The sequence below is a fragment of the Malania oleifera genome, chromosome 4 (genome assembly GCF_029873635.1).
Source record: "Malania oleifera isolate guangnan ecotype guangnan chromosome 4, ASM2987363v1, whole genome shotgun sequence".
Classification (NCBI taxonomy): Eukaryota; Viridiplantae; Streptophyta; class Magnoliopsida; order Santalales; family Ximeniaceae; genus Malania; species Malania oleifera.
In genome coordinates, this window is record NC_080420.1 from 44,989,261 (window position 1) to 44,995,260 (window position 6,000).

At 32.0% G+C, this 6,000-nt stretch overlaps 1 protein-coding gene across 1 annotated transcript in view; it reads left to right on the top strand.

The window, feature by feature from the left end:
* LOC131153027 (uncharacterized) overlaps positions 1-2,072 on the top strand; it is a 76,204-nt gene extending 74,132 nt beyond the window's left edge. The window contains exons 9-10 of the transcript XR_009136140.1: positions 365-810; positions 1,892-2,072. The gene's annotated coding sequence lies outside the window, so the exon portion shown is untranslated. The remainder of the gene's footprint in view (positions 1-364; positions 811-1,891) is intronic.
* The last annotated feature ends 3,928 nt before the right edge of the window (positions 2,073-6,000 follow it).

Here is a 6,000-nt window from a genome sequence, read left to right on the forward strand (position 1 = left end):
AGACTTCACGTTCAGAGTCTAGTACTCAAAACTTCAAGGTAATATGAACAATATAGGAATAATTTGGATTTGGATGAGATTTGGAAACAATATAGGAATAATTGGGAGTTGTATCATAAATTTTGAAAGTAATATGAACTTTGCAATTTTATAACTTTCTCTTGGCTTTATTTACTTAATGAATTTAAGTTAGTATTTTGAATGACTAAAAAATAGTTTAAAAAGTATATTTATTTTTTACATTGGATTTATAATTATGAAGGTTTTTCTTTAGATTTTGCCATCATTGAGAAGGGTTTGTTAATTAACTTTTAGGTCTACTTTTGATAACTTCTATTTTTGATAGTGGTCATATCATTTGCAGTGTGTATACAATGAATGGAGGGGCTTTATCTAGTTTACCCGGAGTTTCTTTTCAAAATTGATTTGAATTGCGATAAGCCTGCCCATGTAGACAAAATGAATTTTAACCTTTCATCTGATTGGTTGTCGCTTATAGTTAAGGTATGATTTAAATATTAATTTTATTTTACTTGAATCTTGATGCCCTTCTTGCGGTCATTGCATCCACGAGGCAAGATTCAAGAGAAATAAAATTAATATTTAAATCATACCTTAACTATAAGCGACAACCTATCAGATGAAAGACTAAAATTCATTTTGTCTACATGGGCAGGCTTATCGCATTTCAAATCAATTGTGAAAAGAAACTCCAGGTAAACTAGATAAAGAATCGTTGATGCAACCACCACCATCCACGGCCTCGTCATCCTTCTTTATCATCCATAACCTCATTGCAGCTAAAGATGGGTATATATCTAACTTCAGTTTAATACATGATTTAACTTCTGGACTACATGCTTGGATTGGCATATCTTGTGAACTGCATGTTGGTAGTGGACATTAGGACTGCATGCTTGATTGGAATGCCACACATACCCTAGCTAATGCAATGATGTGTATTGCTTGCTAGTAGATACTTTTAAGTTGTTGCATGTCTTAATCTAAATGACATATGTATGATGGAAAAATATTGTGAATTGCATGCTTTTGTGACTTGCAGGTTTGGGAAATGTTCTATTTATAGATGGCATGCTACTGAAAATTTGTTGAAAATTTTAGGGAAAGGAAAGAAAAATTCATGAGACCAATTTTGGACTATGTGATATAATTTTTCATTGATTTCTTGCTTGCTTGGTGGTTATGCCAATTTTGGTTGGAGTCTATTATTTATATTTCAAGGTTTAAGTTTAATTTATGTACAACCAAAAATTTATTGTTAATTGCCAAAAAAGGAGATTAAAAGTAATATAGGGTCCATCAGAATGGATGGAACATTAGAGGAAGTGGCATTGTTTCCCATGCAAGTCTGTAGAAATTTGTTTCCCATTTTGCTTGTTGGTTCCTTCCTCCCACTCATTTTAGAGTAGCTAATGGCAACAGGGTTTGATTTTGGGAGGATGCTTGGCCTGGTTACAGTCGTTGGAGTGGATGATACTTCATCTTCTTAAGATTTCGACTCTTCACAATGCACGTATCATCTCTTTCTTTTCTTTGGAGAGAAGCTCTCTTTCTTGGGATTTTCATTTTATAGTGAATCTCATACCAACTGTGTCTACTCTATGAAATATCATTTATGGGGATAATCCACTATATTCTGATATATGTTTTTTATGGGATGCATGAACACGTTATATTATTTAATGCTTATTATATGAAGCTCCTGTGCACTCGCAAAATTAATTACTAGTTAGATTATTGTGAACTGTTTATCGTAAACACCTAGGTTTGGAGTATCTCTATGGAAAATGTCATATTTACAGGAGAAATGCTGCCAAAATTTTTCAAAAAGCATATACCAATTTTTTTAACTTTCCTAATTAATTTGTAGGGTTTACAACCGTGACAACGTCAGGACGATGTCATGCACTACGAATGTAGCTTTTCACTTTCTTTGTTATTTGAACAGATGAAATGTATTTGAATTTGAATTTATATAATGTATTTGTATTTAAATTTGAATTTGTATAATATATTTGTATTTGAATTTGTATAACATATTTGTAATTTAATTTGAATTAAAATTTTTAATAATTTATGAATTTTATTGCAATTATGAATGTATAAGAAAATGTAATTTAATTACATATTTTTACAGAAATTAATAATTGGAAACAAAATTAATTTCACTAATAATTATCCAATTTAAGTATTAGTGACAGTTTCAAAATCGTCACTAATACCCCTTTTAAAAAGTTTTAGTGAAGGAATTCAAATCATCACTAATAATAACTCTGCAGAGCAATAGTGACGATTCTAAAATCGTCACTAATACTAGAGCATTACTGACGGCTTAACAATCGTCACTGATAATAGAGTAATAGTGAAGGTTTTAAAACCGTCACTAATAATAGAGCAATAGTGACAGTTTTAAAACTGTCACTAATAATAGAGCATTAGTGACGGTTTCACGACCATCACTAATAATAGAGCAATAGTGACGATTTTAAAATCGTCACTAATACTATGACTTTAGTGACGATTCTTTGTCGATCCGGTGTAGAAACTATAGTGACGGGCTTAGGTTTTTAGTAACGGTTTTAATTCGTCACTAATACTTTATTATTAGTGACGGTTTGAAATACTCATCACTAATAAGTATTAGTAACGACTGGTATAGCGACTAATATAAATCCGTCACTAATAATCTTTTTTTTTTTTGTAGTGAGATTTGTTTGGTCCTACTAGAACCCAAAGTTTAGAAGGAAAACAATATGCCTTCGTAATTGATGATGATTACTCACGATACACATGGGTGTTGTTCCTAGCTAACAAAGAAGAAACTTGCAACTCATTAATCACTTAATGTAAAAAGCTTCAAAATAAGAAAGGGTATAATGTCTCAAATATTAGAAGTGACCAAGGAAGAGAATTTAAGAATCAAAGTGTTGAAAATTTTTGTAATGAACATAGTATAAATAACAATTTTTCAGCACCTTGAACCCCACAACAAAATGGAGTTGTGGAAAGGAAAAATAGAACCCTCCAAGAAATGGCAAGGACTATGCTTAATGAAAATGACCTACCCAAATATTTTTGGGCTGAAGCTATAAATACAGCTACCTATATAATTAATAGGGTTTCCATTAGATCAAATCTAAACAAGACACCCTATGAATTGTGGAAAGGAAGAAGGCCTAACATAAATTACTTTCATGTCTTTGGATGTAAGTGTTTTGTCCTAAATAACAAAGACAACTTAGGAAAATTTGATGCCAAATCAGATGAAGGCATTTTCCTAGGATACTCCACAAATAATAAAGCCTATAGAGTCTACAACAAAAGAACACTCACCATTGTCGAATCAATTCACATAGACTTTGATGAATCTAACCCTTTTTCAAGAGAAGTCAAAAATGAAGAAAAAGATGATATGTTCAATAAGGAAGATGAGATAGAAATCAATGAGGAAAAAGAAATAAACGAAGAAAAGTCAAAAGATGAACTCATAGAAAAAATGGAATTACCAAGAGAATGGAAGTATAAGAAAGATCACCCTCGAGAACTAATTATAGGTGAACCATTTAGATGTGGACTACTAGATCTTCACTAAAGAACCTTTGCAATCATTATGCATTCCTATCCCAAAATAAGCCTAAAGATGTTGAAGAAGCCCTTAAGGATGAATTTTAGATAGTTGCAATGCAAGAAGAATTAAACCAATTTGAAAGAAGCCAAGTATGGAAATTAGTACCTAAACCGGAAAATCATTCGATCATAGGAACTAAATGGGTATTTAGAAATAAAAAGGATGAAAATAGTATAATCACCAGAAACAAAGCTAGACTTTTAGAAAAGGGGTACAATCAAGAAGAAGGAATAGACTATGATGAAACCTTTGCTCCCATAGCTAGAATGGAAGCTATTAGAATGTTGTTAGCCTATGCTTCCTACAAAGAATTTAAGTTATACCAAATGGATGTCAAAAGTGCATTCTTGAATGGGTATATTAATGAAGAGGTATATGTTGAACAAACCCCTGGTTTTGAGGATATTGAAAATCCTAACCATGTATTTAGACTAACTAAGGCTTTATATGAACTAAAATAGGCCCCTAGGGCTTGGTATGAAAGACTTTATGGATTTCTAATTGAGGAGGGATTTTCAAGAGGAAAAATTGATAGTACCTTGTTCATTAAAAATAAGGAAGATGACATACTTTTAGATCAAATCTACATAGATGATATAATATTTGGTGCTACAAATGAACATCTATGTAAAGAGTTTGCAAAATGTATGCAAGAAGAATTTGAAATGAGCATGACGGGAGAGTTAAACTATTTTCTTGGACTGCAAATTAAACAAGTAAAGAATGATACTTTTATAAGTCAATCCAAATACATAAAAGATATGATACAAAAATTTGGTATGGAAAATAGTAAACCCATAGACACGCCTATGAGTACCACCATCAACCAAAACAAAGATGAAAAGGGAAAATCCATAGACACAAAGCACTATAGAGACATGATTGGAAGTTTACTATATCTAACAGCTAGTAGACCCGATATAATGTTTAGTGTGTGTATGTGTACACGTTTTCAATAAGCACCTAAGGAATCACACCAACTAGCTATTAAAAGAATCCTAAGATACTTAATAGGCACAATGGACTTAGGACTATGGTACCCTAAAGACACCGGTTTTAAAATGATAAGCTATTCAGATGCGGACTATGTCGATTGTAAGATAGATAGAAAAAGCACAAGTGGCACATGCCACTTCTTAGGAAGATCTTTAGTTTCTTGGTTTTCTAAGAAACAAAATTTCATGCCTTTATCTATTGCTAAGGCTGAATATGTGGCAGCTGGTAGTTGTTGTGCACAAACTCTTTACATGAAACAACAATTAAGAGATTTCAATTTAAAATACACAACTGTACCAATTAAGTGTGATAATACAAGTGCGATTAACATATCTAAAAATCCAATTTCACACTCAAGAACAAAGCACATTGACATAAGACACCACTTCCTAAGATATCAGGTTCAAAAAGAAGACATCAACCTAGAATTCATCAATACAAATGACCAATGTGCTGATATCTTTACTAAACCACTCTCAGAAGATAGATTTATAACCATTAGAAGAGAGCTTGGGCTACTACATAGCAGAGAAGCAAACTAAAAGAACAAGGCTTAAAGAAAAATCTACAGTCAGCCAACTAACCCTAAGGTCAGCCAACTAACTGAAGTGTTTTTCTTATGGAATAGAGGCCAATCTACTTACTGACTGATAGAGCAACCCTAGACTTGTTTGTGAAACTTAAAAGTGTTAGTTAACTGACCTAGGGTTTGTTTCTTTGAGTGATCAAAATTTTTACTTTGATGTGTTGTATAATACAACACTTAGCTTAGATTGCTTTCCTTGTTTCTTGGAAAATAGGTTCATGATATGTGATATGCAGCATGCTACATGTAGATGTTTGAAAAAATTGGTATCTTGAAATTGGTATTTTTGAAAATCTAATCATAAAATTACAAAGTACGAAACATTTTCTAAAATTGAGCAACATGTGTGATTGAAAATTCAAAGATGTCACAACACATATGAAACAAGAATGCCCAATTTGAAATATGTTGTTGAATCTTGGCATGATTAAGGAATGTGTGATCATATGTTCATTTGAATGTTTACCCTTTTTGATTGATGTCAAAAGGGGGAGTAGTATTTGAGCAAAAATATCTTGGCATGATTATGAGATTGAGAGCATGATATTGAAACTTGAGCATGTTGAGCATGATAGTGAAAAATAATATTTAAGCATAATTAGAATGAAAAATTGAGCAATGAGCATGATTGGTCTTGAATCTACAAATTGTTAAAGTAATGCTTACTGTAAGGGGGAGTAGAATAATGCTAGTTGTAAGGGGAGATCTATTTTTTTTAACGCTTATTCATATTTTTTTGCTCCTTATTTGTCATCATCAAAAAGTGGGA